General features: G+C 44.1%; 1 pseudogene; it reads right to left on the bottom strand.

The window, feature by feature from the left end:
- Positions 1–12,801: 12,801 nt before the first annotated feature.
- The window catches only part of LOC145537736 (MYND-type zinc finger-containing chromatin reader ZMYND8-like), a 45,739-nt pseudogene continuing 39,427 nt past the window's right edge, over positions 12,802–19,113 (bottom strand).

Below are 19,113 nucleotides of genomic sequence, written 5' to 3' on the forward strand. Positions count from 1 at the left end.
TCTATGTTCATCAGTGATATTGGCCTGTAGTTATCTCTTTTTTTGTGGCATCTTTGTCTGGTGTTGGTAGTAGGGTAATGGTGGCTTCATAGAATGAGTTTGGAAGTCTGCATTCCTCTGCAACTGGAAGAGTTTGAGTACTATAGATATTAGCTCTTCTCTCAATTTTTGGTATAATCCAGCTGTGAAGCCGTCTGGTCCTGGGCTTCTGTTTGCTGGAAGATTACTGATTACACTTTCCATTTCCGTGGTTGTGGTGGGTCTGTAAAGATTTTCTGTTTCTTCCTGACTCCGTTTTCGAAAGTTGTACTTTTCTAAGAATTTGTCCACTTCTTCCAAGTTGTCCATTTTATTGGCATATAGTTACTGATAGTAGTCTCTTATAATCATTTGTATTTCTGTGTTGTCTGTTGTGATCTCTCCATTTTCATTTTTAATTTGTTGATTAGATTCTTCTCCCTTTGCCTCTTGATGAGTCCGGCTAATGGTTTGTCAATTTTATTTATCTTCTCAAAGAATCAGCTTTTAGCTTTGTTGATTTTTGCTCTAGTCTTTTTTGTTGCTTTTACACTTATTTGTGCCCTATTTTATGATTTCTTTGCTTCTATTAACCCTGGGGTTCTTCATTTCTTACTTTTCTAGTTGCTTTAGGCAGAGGGTTAGGTTATTTGTTTAACTTTTTTCTTGTTTCTTGAGGTAAGGCTGTTTTGCTCTGAACCTTCGCCTTAGCAGTGATTTTACAATGCCCCATAGGTTTTGGCTTGTTGTGTTTTCATTTTCAATTGCTTCTATGCGTATTTTGATGTCTTTTTGATTTCCTCTGTGATTTGTTGGTTATTTACCAGCGTGACATTCAGCCTCCATATGTTTGAATTTTTAACAGTTTTTCTCCTGCAGTTGACATCTAGTCTTACTGCATTGTGATCAGAAAATATGCCTGGAATGATTTCAAGGTTTTTTGAATTTATCAAGGCTGGACTTATGGCCAAGGATGTGATCTCTTCTGGAGAAGTTTCAATGTGTACTTGAGAAAAAATGTGAAATTCATTGTTCGGTGTAAAATTAGTATAGATATCAATTATGTTTCTCTGTTCTAATGTATCATTTAAAGTTTGTGTTTCCTTGTTGATTTTCTGTTTACTTGATCCATCCATAGGTGTGAGTGTGGTATTACAATCTTCCACTATTATTGTGTGATTGTTAATCTTCCCTTTCATGCTTGTTAGTATTTTCCTTACATATTGCTGTTCTCTTATGTTGGGTGTTTATGTATTTTTAATCATTACATTTTCTTCTCGGTTTGATGTTTTGATCATTATATAGTGTATTTCTTTGTCTGTTCCACAGGCTTTATTTTAAAGTGCATTTTATATGATATGAGTATTGCTACCCCTGCTTTCTTCTGTTTCCCCCCCCCAACCCTTCACTTTCAGTCTGTATGTGTCCCTTGTTTTGAGGTGGGCCTTTTGTAGACAACATAAGTAGCGGTCTTGTTTTTGTATCCGTTCAGCTAGTCTCTGTCTTTTGATTGCGGCATTCGACCCATTTACATGTAAGGTAATTATTGACAGGTATGACCCTGTTGCCATTTGCTTTACTATTTTCGGTTCAGGTTTATGCAACCTTTCTGTTTTTCCTGCCTAGAGAAGATCTTTAGTATTTGTTGAAGAGCTAGTTTGGTGGTGCTGAATTCTCTCCGCTTTTACTTGTCTGTAAAGCTTTTGATTTCTCCTTCATATTTGAATGTGATCCTTGCAGGGTACAGTAATCTGGGTTGAAAGTTTTTCTCTTTCATCACTTGAAGCATGTCCTGCAATTCCCTTCTGGTCTGAAGAGTTTCTGTTGAAAGATCAGCTGTTATTCTTATGAGAATCCTTTTGTGTGTAATGTGTTGATTTTCCCTGGCTGCTTTTAATATTTGTTCTTTGTGTTTGATCTTTGTTAATTTGATTAATATGTGTCTTGGGGTGTTTCACTTTATATTTATCCAGCCTGGGTGTTTCTGGGTTTCTTGCATGTGGGTGACTATTTCCTCTCCCTTTTTAGGGAATTTTTCAACTATTATCTCCTCAAGTATTTTCTCATGGCATTTCTTTTTCTCTTCTCCTTCTGGGACTCCTCTGATTCAAATGTTGGGGTCTTTAACATTGTCCCAGAGGTTTCTGAGGTTGTTCTCTATTCTTTTAATTCTTTTTTTTTTCTATTTTCCTCTCTGCTTCATTTATTTCTACCATTCAATTCTACCTCAGTTATCCTATCTTTTGCCTCTGTTATTCTACTTTTCTTTCCCTCCAGAGAGTTTTTGATCTCATATATTCCATTATCCATTATTGATTGGCCCTTTTTTTTTTTTCCATCTAGGTCCCTGTTCAATGATTCACCATCATCTCAATCCTTGTCTGCAGGCTATTTATCTGTAACTCCATTTTGTCTTCCAGATTTTGGATCTTTTTTAACCTCCTTATTCTGAATTCTTTTTCCAGAAGACTCTCTATCTCCTCCTATTTTGCTTGGTTTGGTGCACATTTATCATGTTCCTTTCCTGCTGATTTACATGTTTAAACCCCAACCTTGACTAACACACATAAAAAATGATGAAAAGGACAAATTTTGTTACATCTCATTTACCATATTTAAAAAAAATGTGAAATACCCAAAGCAATTATACACTTTAAATGCTATCTCAATAAATCCTTTTTAAAATGTCAACCAACCTGGCTTCCCAGTTCCTTCTGATCATAATTTAGCCCCCATACCCCTTGATTTCTTTTCATTCTCTGATCTCATCAGCTCCATCTCCAATGCTGAATCCCTCATTCTGGCCCCCTCAACTTTCTCCTATTCTGAGAAGATCCAGAAGCCCCCTGAGGATTTTTTATTTGCTCTCCCTTCTACCTTGGGTGTTCTTCCAATAAAGGTACAGGCTCTGAGATCTAGCTGCCCAGCAGAATCACCTGAAGAACTTAAGAATGCCCCAACCCCACCTGAGAGAGTCAGATATCGTTACTTGGGGAAAGAGGGTGGCACCTGAACATTTATTGTTGTTTTAATACTTGCCAGGCACTTCTAACATTCAGCCGGCACTACTAAATCACTGCTGAAGACATCGTGCTCAGTTCCCACATAAAGGTTTCAGTTCAAAGGCCAGTTCTACAGGAGGCCATCCCCAATCACACCAACTACTTCCCTTCCATATGCTACATATTTGATTCTGTCCTACCTAAGATTCTATCATATACAGATCTGCTTCCCAGTGAGAATGTCAGATGGATGAAGGCAGAGCCTGTGTCCTCAGTGCTTGGTTCCCCACAGATGCTCAGCACACAACTGTTTCATGAATGACCCTCCACCGGTGCCCTCCTGGGTCCAGCTTCCGCTCTAAGGGCTGCAGTTCTCCATGACGACCATTAGGTGGCGATAGTGCCTGGCTGCATTAAAGGGCATCTCTAGACCCACCAATGGAGAAGGCAATGGCAACCCAATCCAGTGCTCTTGTCTGGAAGATCCCATGGATGGAGGAGCCTGGTAGGCTGCAGTCCATGGAGTCGTGAAGAGTCAGACACGACTGGGCAACTTCATTTTCACTTTTCGCCTTCATGAATTGGAGAAGGAAATGGCAACCCACTTCAGTGTTCTTGTCTGGAGATTTCCAGGGACAGGGGAGCCTGGTGGGCTGCCATGGATGGGGTCCCACAGACTCGGGCACAACTGAAGGGACTTAGCAGCAGCAGGAGACCTACCAGGCCAACTGTGCAGGTCGGGGCAGTGGTAGAAGGGGGTACGTGGTGGGGCCCATCTTGCCCTGTGCTTAGCCATTGCTCAGAGAAAGGAGAAAGGACCACGGCAGACAGTTGTTGGCCTCCCTCTCCTCCTCATTTCTAGACTCTGAGCCACTGAGCCCTGAAAACAGCCCACTCAGACTAAAGTCAGAGGCAGAAGGTCCTGCTTCCCTGTCTGGAACCTCCAAGTCCTGGCCAGTCCCTGAGCCCTGGATGTAACCTCCTGAGATGAATTCCATAGGTCCCTCACCTAGCTGATGACTTGCACACAAGGCTGGTCTGCTGGCCATGGCTGGTATCAGCAGACAACCTGAATATCCATCAACTGGGAGTTGTGACACACACTGCCACCTTCCACGTGGCAGGCTCCCATACCCCGACAGAAGAATAAGGAAGCTCTTGTAAGGTCTTCTCTAAACCAGTTCCATTCCATTCCTTTCACAACACCAGCCAGGGATGGCTTGAGGGGCCAAACATGCCCTGCTTTTGTCTAGCCATGGAGCTGAGGAGTGTTCCCATGTTTAATGATGGAAAAAAAAAATACTTATGTGACCCATGAAGATGAAATGACCAGGATGTGCCTGGGCAGAGTCAAGGTCACACGTTGCCCACAGAGCTCCTTGTAGCTCAGGTTGCCATCTTGGCTACTGAAAGACAAATTCATTCCCTGCCAGTGTTCTTCTGAGACTGACCCCAGATTTCCCTTCTGTCTCCATCTCTGTCAGTAAATTCTCTCGAACTGAACTTCCCAGGAAAGCTGCAAGTGGGGACATTTATTTATAATGTGGAGAGAAACCTTCCCGACCTCATGTGACCCCGTCTCCGTCTTTGGCCCAAACCTGATACATCCATCCTGACCAAATGGAAAACTGTCAGTTCGAGGAAGAGCAAGGCATATTTTTCCCAAAACAGCTTAATTTAAAAAAGGTGAAGATTCTGAAAAAATTAGGGGGTGGGGAGAACCCATAAGAACATACCTCGTGAATCTACTGGTTCAGTCACAAAGAAACACCCTCATCAGAGAAGATATTTAAGTTTCATACAAATGTTATACTAAGAAATTGTGAAAAAAATACTTCCGTATGCGAAAAGCAATTATGCTTCACAAAGAAGGCTAGGTTTTTGTTTCTTTTGACAACTGCAATTGACAAATGTTCTTTCTTGTTTTCCTCTAGTACCCTCTTTTTTATTTCTTTTTATTATGAGTAACTAGCTGGAAACTATACAGTTCACATCCTCTTATCAATAATGAAGAGAAAGGAAACAAGATTAAAGTGTACAACAAAATGTACTGAAATGGTATCGTACAATTAATTTTTATCCTATACATACATCACCTTTTTGCTTTGTTCAATGCTTCTTGAACATACGTACAAAATGGTACTATAGCATACAGAGTGTAACGGCAGAGTGGTGTCCTGCTTCCCCTCAAACTGCTTTTGTTTCATATTGACATATAAACCTAAAATTCCATCGTATAAATATTACATACATGCTTCATCTCAGGCTCAAATGTCCTCCGAGTGTGTCTCGCCTTTGACTTTTCACTTCTATGAAGCATGGCCATCTCTTACCAAGAAGGTGTGAGTGTCTTTAAAGGAACCACAAAGCAAAGAAAATCTCTGTTTTGGAGCTTCGGACTTGAATGCTTTCTACGGTCTTCTCTTCTGCAAACTGCGGTGAGCGGGGTTGTTTCTAGTTAATCATCTGTAAACAAAGATATGGGTTTTTCCTTTTTTTTCTTTTGTCCCTTTTATTGGAGTAGAGTCATCATGGAAATCACATCAGATTAATGAGCACATCTATGTGCTCTTCTGGTCCAGAGAGCTTCCCTTTTAAAACATGGTAACATAGCACTTGAAATGGGCCAGTGGGTGCATGTGACGTGTCCATAGCAGCACTAAACTCCGTGCTGGAAATTCCTGATCCCAATGTGCTGTGTACAGACATAAAATGGAAACAGCTCACAGGGTGTCACAGAGAAGGAGCTGTGCACCATAAAGCAACCCCTGTCCCCTCTCTGTACCCCTGTGTCAGACTGGCTGGGTGACCATCCTTTCTCCAGCATCCAAACATTCTTTTTGTTGTTGTGTGGGTCTTTTGTTTTGTTTTGTTTTGTTTTGTTTTGCTTTTCTCTTTCTCTCTCTCTCTCTCTCTCTCTCTCTCTCTCTTTTAAAGAAGTTAAAGTTAGTACAAGTGTGAAAAGGGGAAGGTACTCTAGGCTTGATGACAGTCACAAATTGTATATTATTTACATCTAAAGCAAAGATTTCATGTGGGTGGAACATTCCACAGTGAAGGGTAATGCCAGACATGATATAATGTGCCCTGCCCTCCATGCCAGTTGCAGAGGCCAAGTCAGAGGGTGGCAGTCCTCCTGTCTCATGTTTCTTTGCCATTTCTGGTTTCCCTGGTGTCTGGATTTTTTCCCTCTATGGAGTGGGTGGTGTGTGTCCTAGCATGTCCCTAGGCACAGAAGGTGTCCAGGTGGGACTCTTTCAGGATGAGGCTCCTTGAACTGGTACCAGTGTTCTGCTCAGAGCGGGCTGAGCCTCGCTTCTCCTCACTGCCGCTCCAGTAAGTGGATTTACTGCTCTGGGAACGGTCTGGGAGGGGGAAAGCCAAGGGGAAAGGGAGATTTAGCTTTCCTGCCCATCCCTGGCCATTCCTGCCCACCCCCTTCTACTTGATCTGCACCTGCTTCCCCAGGAAGCCACCTTCCCCTCCCAACTCTCCAACACACAGGGGGGAAATCCTGCCACTGTTTACTGATCTGGATTTTTGGGTCTTTAAGGATTTAACAAGAGCTGGTTGAAAAGACAGAAGGGCTTTGTGCTCAGAAAAAATAAAGATGAGGGGGGAAACGTATTAACGTATCGAGAAAGGGGTTTCTTATGCAGTAATTGGGACCAGGCACTCTTACTGCATGTGTAGACACAAAGAACCCCAAGCCCTTGTTATATTTAAACTTGGGCACCAAGAAAGGCACTGAGATTTGGTGTTCAGTCTACTTAATCCTGTTAACGGAGTTTCTTTCATCACTGTATAGACAACTTGAAAGCAGACTTATACCTCAACCAGCCAAAGGAAAAAGAGTGAAGACCAGAATGGTTAAGCCCACCTGGGCTTAACGGTTAAGCCCAACTGGCTCCGAGTATGGACAAGCTAATGGATCAACAGAGGATGAAAGAACCACAGTAAGGGCTAAGGGAGTTTCAAGGACACGTGCACCATAAGGAGCTACATTGTGGATGAGTAAGACGTGAGGACACTGAAGAAAGAGCCAAATGAGGTGTCTGTCCAGCGGGGAGACACCCAGCCTGCAGGCTCAGTGGGATGGCCGACTCTGAGAGACCCACCAGCACATCACTGAGATCTCATCATATATTAGATCGTTTACCAAGTTCAGACAGATTGGGACAAAACTTTTTTTTTTTTTTAACTTCTTGAGGTGGGATGATAATATATGAACACAAGAGGTCGACTATCAAGCTTAGAGACAGAATCAGAGTGGGGGAGCAAGGGACCAGATCATCACCTAGAAGGGTAAGTACTCTTATCATCGCCTAGTGATAGGCAGAATGTGTGTGGTTCTGAGCTCTGGTTCGAGAAGAGAAGCAGCAAAGACAGTGATAAGGATCTCCCAAGTCACATATTCACTCAGGAGAGAACACATTCTCGTCACTTGTATCTATGACCCAAAGGGAGCGCTATTGTGGTGGGCAGAGCTGGGTTCCAGGGTGGAGCTATCTTAGGGTTCTTGAGTCCAAATCCACCCCTTCTTAGACATTCTTCCCTACTCGTGACACCTACATTGTTAGTCCTCTGGAAAGTCGGTGATTGAGCTGGTCATCACGACACGGAAACTCTGACAACAATGTACTCAAGTCACATCGAATCTCCCCAGCTCTGACAAAGATGTACTCAAGTCACATCGAATCTCCCCAGCTCTGCTGAAGGCAGAGAACAGCTAGGCAGCGGGGCTTAGCTTACTTAGCACAGGAGCCACATCCCAGAGCCAGGCCACCTGAGTAAGTGCAGAGCCTGACCTCTCCCATGGACAGGACAGGGCACGCTGGCTGATTCAGCCAATCACTGCAGAGGAAATGGGTGTTACTTCAGCACTCACCATGAGAATAGCAAGGATGAAGCCCCTTCAAGAAGCCAGATCGGGAATTCCCTGGCAGTTCAGTGGTTAGGACCTCGTGCTTTCACTGCCAAGGGTACAGGTTCAATCTCTGCTTGGGGAACTAAGATCTCATGAGCTGGTTAGCATGGTCAAAAAATAAATAAATAAATAAAATAAAATAAAAGCAGGAGAGAGAGAGAAGCCAGACCATCCATCCTCTCTCTCTCATATCCTCCTGCTGTTTCCAATGGCCATCAGGAGCACAGTGAGGAAGAAACCAGGCAAAGCCAAGACCCATCACTCAGAAACATACATGCTCACAAAGAAAACACACACACACACACATTCACTCAGGAGACGAGCACACTGCCTGCTGGGAAAAGATCCCCATTGGCTGTCATGAAGTTGGTTCATACTTCCACTTCTGCACTGGGTAGTTTGTGTGAGGCTGGTGCTCTGTGATGTTTGGGGGCAGAGGCAGGTGGTTTGTCACACATGTTGCTAACTGAAGATACAGCAAGGCAACGTCAGAGACTGGCAGAGAGCTAGAGTCTGGAAGAGAGCTCAAGTCCGTACAAACCCACCAGCTCTCTATCCTGCTGCCCAACAGGCTACTGATCTTAGAACTGGAGAGCTTCTGAGTCAGTGTTGCCATTTTCCAAATTGAGGCAGTCATAGAAGACTAAGGCTTTTACAAATGTATATTAAACCATGAACTAAGATCACTGGACGCTGAACGAGATTACAGGTGGAAATAAGGCATACCATGATGTAAAAGCCATAAATTCCCAGAAGTTTGAAAGCAAATTTCCTTCAGAACCACTCTGCCAAGAGCTTAGTTCATCCAGGGAAACTGTAGGCGCTGGCTCCACCACACTTAGGTGGCAAGGCTCCATCAAAGGAACCTAGATTATTTAGGCTAAGTATAACCATGAATCTACTGCCAAGGCTGATGAGAGATCAGGAAAGAGAGTGTGATGGAGGTGCCTGGAGTGACAAGGGTTGAGGAAGGAGCCACAGGTGAGATTTTACTGGACCATACCTCAGCCATGATGGTAGGACTCAGACACATACTTATTTGAAATGGAAGAGCCCAAAATGTGCGCCATGAAGTGTCTCAAGAAAACAACCCTTATGGCAAAGAATTTGGCAGGGAAATGGTTGAAGATATGCGAGTGGTGAGCGGGGAGAAAAAACACCCAGGGAAAAGTAAGGCTATACAGAGATGGAAATGTAATCACAGTGCACTAGTTGACTCTGAGACCAACAGCACGACCATAATGATGGACACACAGATGGTCATCTGGCAACGTTTATGACTCAGCCAACAGCCGGAACTGAGGTGGGCCATCTGCAGTTATAGAATAGAATGCACAAGATCTCTCCACCTTGGTGATGGGAACTCAGAGCAGGAAAATGGAAAAGTCTGAAAATGACAGTGGAGGAGAGGTGAGGGAATAAATGTGCACCAAGAGAGGGGTCCAGAGACAGTTTCCTCCAGCTGGGAGAACAAGGACTAAGGAATAAGTGTTGTACTGGAGCAAGGAAGCCTATAGAGCACGTCAAACAGTGACAGAGTGGTCTTGGAGAGAGGGGAGAAGAGAGGTGATAAGTGACCCCAATTCTCATCTTCAAAAGTCTCAAGTCAACACACAACGTCTAGATAAAGTCAAGAAACAGCAATATGAGGAAATAAGTTATCTATAAATAAGTACAGGATGCAAAAAATAGCCATGAAGACTGGGGCAAGGAATTGTTTTTCCCTGTGTGATTTTACTTTCTCTGACTACACACATCCCGTCGTATCAGGGATGGTACAGGGGATTCATCCCACGACCCACCATGGACAACAGATTGCATGGAAACTTAATCTCATGGCCAGCCCTCCATATCCACATCCACAGACTCAACCAGCTACAGATTGTGTAGAAATTCATTCATTACAGGAACATAATTCCGCTCAGATTTGGACTGCATAATCCAAACCCATGTTGTTCAAGGGTCAACTCGATATGCATGCATCACTTTAAAATCTTAAGATGAAGAGACAAGTGAACAGGAGAGTGATATGGACACCCAAAGGAAGTTCCTAACTCCTGTTTAACCTTTCTTTCTCTCAACTAGACCCTCATCTTAACCAGCCGGGTTCCAGAGGTTGATAAAGAGCACAGGAACCTCCATGTTTGTAACGCTCAGCTTTCCTCCAGCTTCCACCCACACTGTCAGCAAGCAGTGAGCACATACAGAAGTCGTCAGGCATATGAGGAATGAGAAAATGAGCTGGTCTGCCTGCTTTGACACAAGCCTTCAGCCAGAAGGCTGTGGAGTGCAAACAGGGGGAAATGAACAGGCTTGAGCTCACAGTCCTGATCAGGCATCCAGGAACCTCCAGCTCAGCTCACACTCTAGAATAATCATGAAACACTCCCTAATAAATGCTGACAATTGAGGCTCCTTCCCTCTGTCCCCTCTAGTCATCAGGCTCCCTGAGATGTTCTTCTCCTACTCCAGCCTCTGCACCAACTCACCAGCATCTCTAGACCCTTACCTCTTCTCTCCACCCTCCCTTTTCATCCCCTCACACACTAGGGTGCTTCAGGTCGGGTGGTCAACCAATGATGGTCCACAGGCAAAATCCAGCCCAATGCCTGCTTTCCCAAGTGCAAGTTCACTGCAGCACAGGAACGTCTCTTTATGTGCCATCTCTGGCTGCTTTCATCTGACAACAGCAGTTCTGATAAAAACTGGTGGTCCACCAACCCCTAGGCCAGGAAACACCTCATTCACCTCACAACTGCCAGATGCTGTATCTCCCAACCACGTTTGTACATGCAAGCCTCCTTGTCACACCAGATTCTGTACCCCACAGCATCACCAATCCTCCTCTTCCCATGTGGATGACACCACTGTGCTGCTCCAAATCCCCAACAGGGCTCCCTGCCTGCAGCAGTGTTTTCCCAACTTGAACGCTTCCACCGACCAACCACCTCCACGGCTTTGACACATCCAAAGTCCCCCTACTTATGGCTCAGCTAATGTTTCTAAACTCACTTTCCACTTAAGTCAAACAAAAACTCTTCTATCAACACCAAAAGCAGGAAGTCAGAATACCTGCCCTACACAGATGGCAACTCTACAAATCAACATAATGAAAACCCAACTGTAGCAGAAAACTCGAGGTGGGTGCTGTGCTGCTGTTGAAGTCTCAAGTCTCCTCTGCCATTGTTAAAAAGAGAAGCTAGAAGAAGGGATGAGGAAGACACCTCAGCTCCAAACTCAACGTGTCCTCCAGATGCAGTCACAAGACCCGAGTGAGAGTGAGAAGGGAATTGACAGGCGGTTCAGTCATACTTCCATGCCTATTCATCTTCATGTTCCCCCGAAAATCAGCTCATGCCACTCTCTCATCATGTCTCCTGGATCTAAACCCCGCTTCCAGTGCCACTGGGAAACCTCCAGCCACTCTAACAAGATACATCATTTCTGCTCTAAGTACTCAATATGCAGAAACTAACTAACAAACAAAAGTTTGGTTTTCAGCTGAAGACAATAATCTGGGAGAGAGAAAGACCCTGGAGCTGAAGGACCCTGAAAGAAGCAGAACTGTTCTCACTGAGGATGAACCATTTTAGAATGCCCTAAAACTTACTTGAGAGGTTGCAGGGGAAAGCCTAAAGAACACAGCTCAAACTCCACAGAAGAGAACTAGAAAAGTTAGTGCCAGATAATCTACCCAAAACAGCCTGCCAGGTTATTCCTCGATAAGAAATATTTCTACAGAAAGATCACTTCCGTAGAAATGCTTTTCTCCTCTGAAGGCCTCCACGGAATGTGGATGCTGGGAACTCAGGGACAAGTTCACACAGTTTAATTTACTATGGTCATTTCTGAGGGCAGAAGAACTGTCCAAACAAAATGTATCTTCTGCCCCACCTCAGTTCAGCAATAGAAACTCTCTCTGTCTTTGATTCAGAACTGAAAAAAACCAAACAAAACACAGCAAAAAAAAAAAAAAAAAACTAACACAAATAAGGTAAATTCTCAACTTGGAGAAATGCCTCAAAGCTGCTTGCTAAGCCATCCTTCACCTCTACTGACCAGCCCAGGGTTCCCTCAAAGATCCCTAAGGAACCACAGTTTGCAAACCACTTCCCTGAACCCTTCAGACTCCTCTGGAGGAGATGGCTTCCCTGCCCCTGCGAACATGAGAGTACATACAACCATCAGGGGGCCATGTACCAGAGTCTAGCTTGGAGCATAAGAGAAAGGAGAGGGTATTTCCTTGGACCCAGAGAGGTCAAGGATCTAGAAACACAGAAAAAGACAGATGGAGCCAAGGCACTGTTTTAAACAGGGCCTCCCCAGTACCCCGCCCCAGGGAAGCCCGGGGATCCATAGGGGTGCTCATCATGGCCCCGACAACACCTTAACGCCCTCTGCCTGGCATGCTCAGGGAGGGAAGGCCAGGCCAGTCAGTGTGGCCTAAGCCCTGTGCCCTTTTCTGCTCCATCTCCCTGGACACAGAACTAGGGAGGCCCCTTACTCAATGCTAGAGCCTCAGCTTCAAGAACACTGTTTGTCAACTCCCCCCTCTCTGACCTATTCTACTCTCTGGATTTCTATCCTATCCCCAAAGGATGTACAGCCATCCCCTAGTACCCAAGGTGGAATGGTTCCAGGACCCCCCAAGGATACTAAAATCCAAGGACGTGCAAGTTCCTTATATAAAATGGCCTAGAAGGATGAATACAACTGTGCCTTTGTATCCAACGGTTCCACATTCATGTATTCAACCAAACAGAGATGGAATTTTGGTTGTTTGCATGTACACATGAGAAATCCATGGATAGACAAGGCTACCTATATACTAAATCATATTATATCAATTCACTTTTACTCCACAGTAACCTCTTCCTAGGCAATGATATCAATAAAGTCAAAGAGGTTTGACTTCTGGGATGAATTGATGTTTTTCCCTGATACACACGAATTAAAATCATAATGACTACAAATGTAAAAAATGACCAATGTGTCCTGTAAAATAACATCTGCATGCAATCAATATGGCACCCCCTGGGAAAATCAGAAATTTGATGTCTGTGTCCAATATGGCAATCACCAGCCACCCATGGCTATTGTATCTACATTCATTATCATTAAATTAACCTGAAATCCAGGTTTTGGTCACACTAGCCCCAGTTCAAGAGTTCATTGTTCAAGTGCCATATGAGGCTGGTCGCAGGTTTTCACAATGGGCAGAGGGGATGTAGAACATTCCCATCATCACAGGAGGTTCTACTAGACAACACTTGCCCTCTACATGCAGCCTGAAGACAGACAACTTCCCACATCATGGGAATCACCATGGTATTGGGAGGGGGCTGCTCTGAGATTCTGTTTGGCCCTAGGTGTGTGCAATGGATACTCACCGAGCCACTGTCCTTGCATTTCTCAGCTGGCGTCCCCTTCGCTTTCAAGGCGCTGGTTTACAGTGGGGCTGCCTGAGTTTCGGAGGAAGCGCCCTGGGATAACTTATTTAGTGTTTCCGTGTTCACATCGGGGTCTACTTCCTGCTCAGGGGTGGTAGTTGAGTGCAGAGGGGGACAGAAGTCACATATACGCCGAGCATAGTAGTTCCCAGGACTGCGGGGAACCCTGCTCTGTGCAAACCACCATGTGTTAAGACATGCCAACCAGCTCCACCCAGGTTACAGTGTGGTCCCTGAATAGCTGGATCGAAGCCTTCCCAGACACAGGAATTCCAGACTGTGTTTGAAGATATGTTCATTTTTAAGAGTGAGAGAGAAGAGTGAAATGGTTGACTGAAAGCTCAACGTTCAGAAAATTAAGATCACGGCAACTGGTCCCATCACTTCATAGGAAATGGATGGGGAAACAGTGTCAGACTTTTTTTGTGTGTGTGGAGCTCCAAAATTACTGAAGATGGTGATTGCAGCCATGAAATTAAAAGACACTTATTCCTTGGAAGGAAATTTAGGACCAACCTAGATAGCATATTAAAAAGCAGAGACATTACTTTGCCAACCAAAGTCCATCTAGTCAAGGCTATGGTTTTTCCAGTAGTCATGAATGAATGGGAGAGTTGGACTGTGAAGAAACCTGAGCCCCGAAGAATTGATGCTTTAGAACTGTAGTGCTGGAGAAGACTCTTGAGAGTCCCTTGGACTGCAAGGAGATCCAACCAGTCCATCCTAAAAATCAGCCCTGGGTGTTCAATGAAATTATTGATGTTGTAGCTGAAACTCCAATTCTTTGGCCACCTGATACTAACGGTTGACTCACCAGAAAAGACCCTAACGCTGGAATAACTGGGAGCAGGAGGAGAAGGGGACAACAGGAGATGAGGATGGCATCACCACCATCCAGCAGAGTTTGGGTAAACTCTGGGAGTTGCTGAACGACAGGGAGGCCTGGTGTGGTGCCATTCTAGGGGTCGCAAAGAGTGGGACATGACAGATTGACTGAACTGAAAGTCGCTCATTCGTGTCTGACTCTCTGCGACCCCATGAATTGCAGCACGCCAGGCCTCCCTGTCCATCACCAACTCCCGGAGTCCACCCAAACCCATGTTTATCGAGTAGGTGATGCCATACAACCATCTCATCCTCTGTCGTCCCCTTCTCCTCCCGCCCGCAATCCTACCCAGCATTAGAGTCTTTTCCAATGAGTCAACCCTTCGTATGAGGTGGCCAAAGTATTGGAGTTTCAGCTACAACATCAGACCTTCCAATGAACACCCAGGATTCATCTCTTTTAGGATGGATTGATTGGATCTCCTTGCAGTCCAAGGGACTCTCAAGAGTCTTCTCCAACACCACAGTTCAAAAGCGTCAATTCTGTGGCACTCAGCTTTCTTCACCGTCCAACTCTCACATCCATACATGACCACTGCAAAAACCATAGCCTTGATTAGACGGACTTTTGTTGGCAAAGTAATGTCTCTGCTTTTAAATATGCTATCTAGGTTGACCATAACCTTCCTTCCAAAGAGTAAGTGTCTTTTAATTTCATGGCTGCAGTCACCATCAGTTTTATTAAATCATTCTGGAGATATAAGCATGTTCGTGAAGCAAATAGTACGACTGTTCCAATTTCATAATTTCCTATTTTAGACGAGTGTGCACCCCCATGCACTTGCTATCACCCTGTTACAGCATAGTTGAAAGGTTTTCACAGACCACATGGACCACAAATCCTAAAACGTTTATTCTCTAGACCTTCTTAAAAAAAGCTTACAAACCCCTGCCTATGCGTCTCAAACTTGGGTCATTTATCTACCACCCTTGAAAAATTTAGCAATCCACTGACACATTTCCTTGTCACATTATTTATGTTATTTGTGTTTAAATATATTCTTTGAAGTGGAGACTTCTTCTAAACACAGAACTCTAGTATTGGCCATAAATGAGCACTAAGTATAAAATATTACTAATACATATTATTAATCAAGTCTTACTAGGTGGTGTCTCCAGCTAGAGTTTCTTGGCCTGGGATCTGCTTGCTGTGTTTTGGAAAGAGATTTAAAAGGCAGATTAGTTCCAAAGCAGCACTTTGTCCTTCACATAAGCACTAGTGATTGTTATAGCCTTGAGTCCAAGATGGGCTCCATGGTGGGGGCTGTCTAGTATATTGTACATTGTGCATTGCAGAATGGGGTAGAAGATGTGTTTGATTTGTGTGTGTGTGTGTGTGTGTCTGCTTAGTCACTCACATTTCTGACGCTTTGCAACCCCATGAAATGTAGCCTGCCAGACTCCTCTGTCTGCGGCCTTCTCCAGGCAAGAATACTGGAGTGTGTTGCCATTTCGTTCTTCAAGGGATGTTCTCGACCCAGGGATCAAATCCAGGTCTCCTGCATTGCAGGCAGTTTCTTTACCACCTTAGCTACCAGGGATGACCACATTGCTTGGGGCAGAGACAAATATTGCCCCAAGCAGGGAACCACAGCAAACCACATGAAGCTAAAGTCATCTGGGCTGTCATTACAAGCTCCATTCACACAAGTGAATGCATCCAAGTAAACTGGACTGTGGAGACAATGGTCCCTGGAGACTTGGCTATGTGTCTGCCTGCTACTCTCGTGTATGTAGGAGTCATATGTGGTGAGTGAACGTGGCAAGCGCCCTGTGATCCAGGAGGAGCCAAGGACCCATCCACCCCAGTCGGGTCCAGGGGACACTCTTAGTCCCACCTGACTGGGTGCAAGACTTCATGTGCTCGGGCCAGTGGGCCTTCTGGCAGGGGTAGTCAGAGTAGCTGGTATTCCACAGCAGTAGAAAACATCCTCCTTCTTGCAGTTGGTACAATACAGCTTCCTCTTGGTCTCGGCCACTGCCTGCTGCTTCTCCAGCTCCAGTTGCTTCTTCACCTCAGCAATGAGCTGGTCCTGCTCCTGTTCTAGGCTCTGCCGCATCTCTGCCTTTTTCAACTCTGCCAGAGGAGGGGAGGGGAGAGGATATTGACTTCATCGCCCATCCCAAGCCATGGGTTCATTCACACCAGGTCAGAAGGTGAATCCTAACAGGTGTGAAACCTTGGGTCGGGGATGCCCTGGTCATATGAGCCCGTGCAGAGAATCACCCAGCTTCCCTGAGCTCCAATGTCTTCATCTGTAAAATGGGCATCCACCACGCTGACCACGAATGTAAGCATGATCATGAACGTCAGGTCCTGAGGATACTGAAAATGGGGCCCTGCGGTGATTCTGTAGGAAGTACTCACATAAAACCTCTGAAAAATGTCCACTCAATTCACTTTGAAATTTATCATTTGAATAAGTTTTTTCTCTATCAAATACAGAGTACCTATGATCTGTAGGCACTGTTGTAAACACTTTATAAATGTGAACTCTTTTAATCCTTACTCCAACCTTAAGGAGTGTATACTCCTATAATACCCATTTCACAGATGAGGAAACTGAGGCACACAGCTAAGATGAGCAGAGCTGGGGCTACAACTTGGATATATTTCTTTTCTGATGTGTTTAGTGGCAGCAGATCTAATCTTCCAGACAGGGCATCAGGACTGATCATTGGGCTGACAGGACAATGATCAAACTGCTCAGGCTACTGAGATTTCTCTCAGTTTTACAACAGGTCAGAGCTCACAAGCAGGAGAAGCTACCACAGTTGTTGTCATGAATTTGTTGCTGATGTTGGTATTTGGAAGAGAGGAAAACGGGTTTCTGCCAGCTCCTGCTTCATACCTGGTTTCTCCAGGTTAGACTCCCTAAGATGCCGTGTTCTCCCTAAGATTGGTAAGGCGGCCTGGACTACTTTTGACTGAGTGCACATTTGGGCCTAACTCTAGACATGCCAAGAAGTTCCTATCCAAACCTTTGTCAGTGGAGGCCAGGTCAGCAGCACTTACCCAAGTTGTATTTCATGTCCAAGAGCTCCTTTTGGTGCAGCCACTGGATATCCCCCCCCATGCAGTTATATATTTATTTCTCATTCAAATTCTCCATTATTATATTTTTTATTTTTTTTAAATATAAATTTATTTATTTTATTTGGAGGCTAATAACTTTCCAATATTGTAGTGGTTTTGACATACATAGAGATGAATCTGCCACGGGTGTACATGTGTTCCTCATCCTGAACCCACCCCACACCTCACTTCCCATCCCATCCCTCTGGGTCATCCCAGTGCACCCGCCCCGAGCACCCTGTCTCATGCATCAAAAATGGACTGGTGATTCATTTTGCATGCGATGATATACATGTTTCAATTCCATTCTCCCAAATCATCCCACACTTTCCCTCTCCCAAAGAGTCTAAAATACTGTTCTATACCTTTGTGTCTCTTTCCCTGTCTGTCTCGCATTTAGGGTTATCATTACCATCTTTCTGAATCATATATATATATATATATATATATATGTATGTATATATGCATTAGTATGCTGTATTTGTGTTTTTATTTCTGGCTTACTTTACTCTGTATAATAGGCTCCAGTTTCATCCACCTCATTAGACCTGATTTAAATGTTTTTTTTTGTTGTTGTTGTTTTTTAATAAATTTATTTATTTTAGTTGGGGGCTAATTACTTTACAATATTGTAATAGTTTTTGCCGTACGTTGACATGAATCAGCCATGGGTTTACATGTGTTCCCCTTCCTGGACCCCCCACCCACCTCCCTCCCCATCCCATCCCTCTTGGTCATCCCATTGCCCCGGCCCTGAGCCCTTGTCTCATGCATCGAACATGGAAGGGTGTTCTGTTTCACATATGATAATATACATGTTTCAATGCTATTCTCCCAGAACGTCCCACCCTCACCTTCTCCCTCAGAGGCCATACAATTGTTCTATGCATCTGTGTCTTTTATTCTGTCTTGCATATAGGGTTATCGTTACCATCTTTCAAATTCCATATATATGCGTTAGTATACTGTATTGTTGTTTTTCTTTCTGGCTTACTTCACTCTGTATAATGGGCTCCAGTTTCATCCATCTCAGTAGAACCGATTCAAATGTATTTTTTTTAATGGCCGAGTAATATTCCATTGTGTATATGTACCACAGCTTCCTTATCCATTCGTCTGCTGATGGACATCTAGGTTGTTTCCATATCCTGGATATTGTAAACAGAGCTGCGATGAACATTGGGGTACACGTGTCTCTTTCAATTCTGGTTTCCTCGGTGTATATGCCCAGCAGTGGGATTGCTGGGTCATATGGCAGTTCTATTCCCAGTTTTTTAAGGAATCTCCACACTGTTCTCCATAGTGGCTGTACTAGTTTGCATTCCCACCAACAGTGTAAGAGGGTTCCCTTTTCTCCACACCCTCTCCAGCATTTATTGCTTGTAGACTTTTGGATAGCAGCCATTCTGACTGGTGTGAAATGATACCTCATTGTGGTCTTGATTTGCATTTCTCTAATAGTGAGTGATGTTGAGCATCTTTTCATGTGTTTGTTAGCCATCTGTATGTCTTCTTTGGAGAAATGTCTGTTTAGTTCTTTGGCCCATTTTTTGATTGGGTCGTTTACTTTTCTGGAATTCAGCTGCAGAAGTTGCTTGTATATTTTTGAGATTAATTGTTTGTCTGTTGCTTCATTTGCTATTATTTTCTCCCATTCTGAAGGCTGTCTTTTCACCTTGCTTATAGTTTCCTTTGTTGTGCAAAAGCTTTTCATTTTAATTAGGTCCCATTTGTTTATTTTTGCTTTTATTTCCA

Source organism: Giraffa tippelskirchi, chromosome Y, assembly GCF_054371585.1.
Source record: "Giraffa tippelskirchi isolate mGirTip1 chromosome Y, T2T-mGirTip1v1.2.pri, whole genome shotgun sequence".
Lineage (NCBI taxonomy): Eukaryota > Metazoa > Chordata > Mammalia > Artiodactyla > Giraffidae > Giraffa > Giraffa tippelskirchi.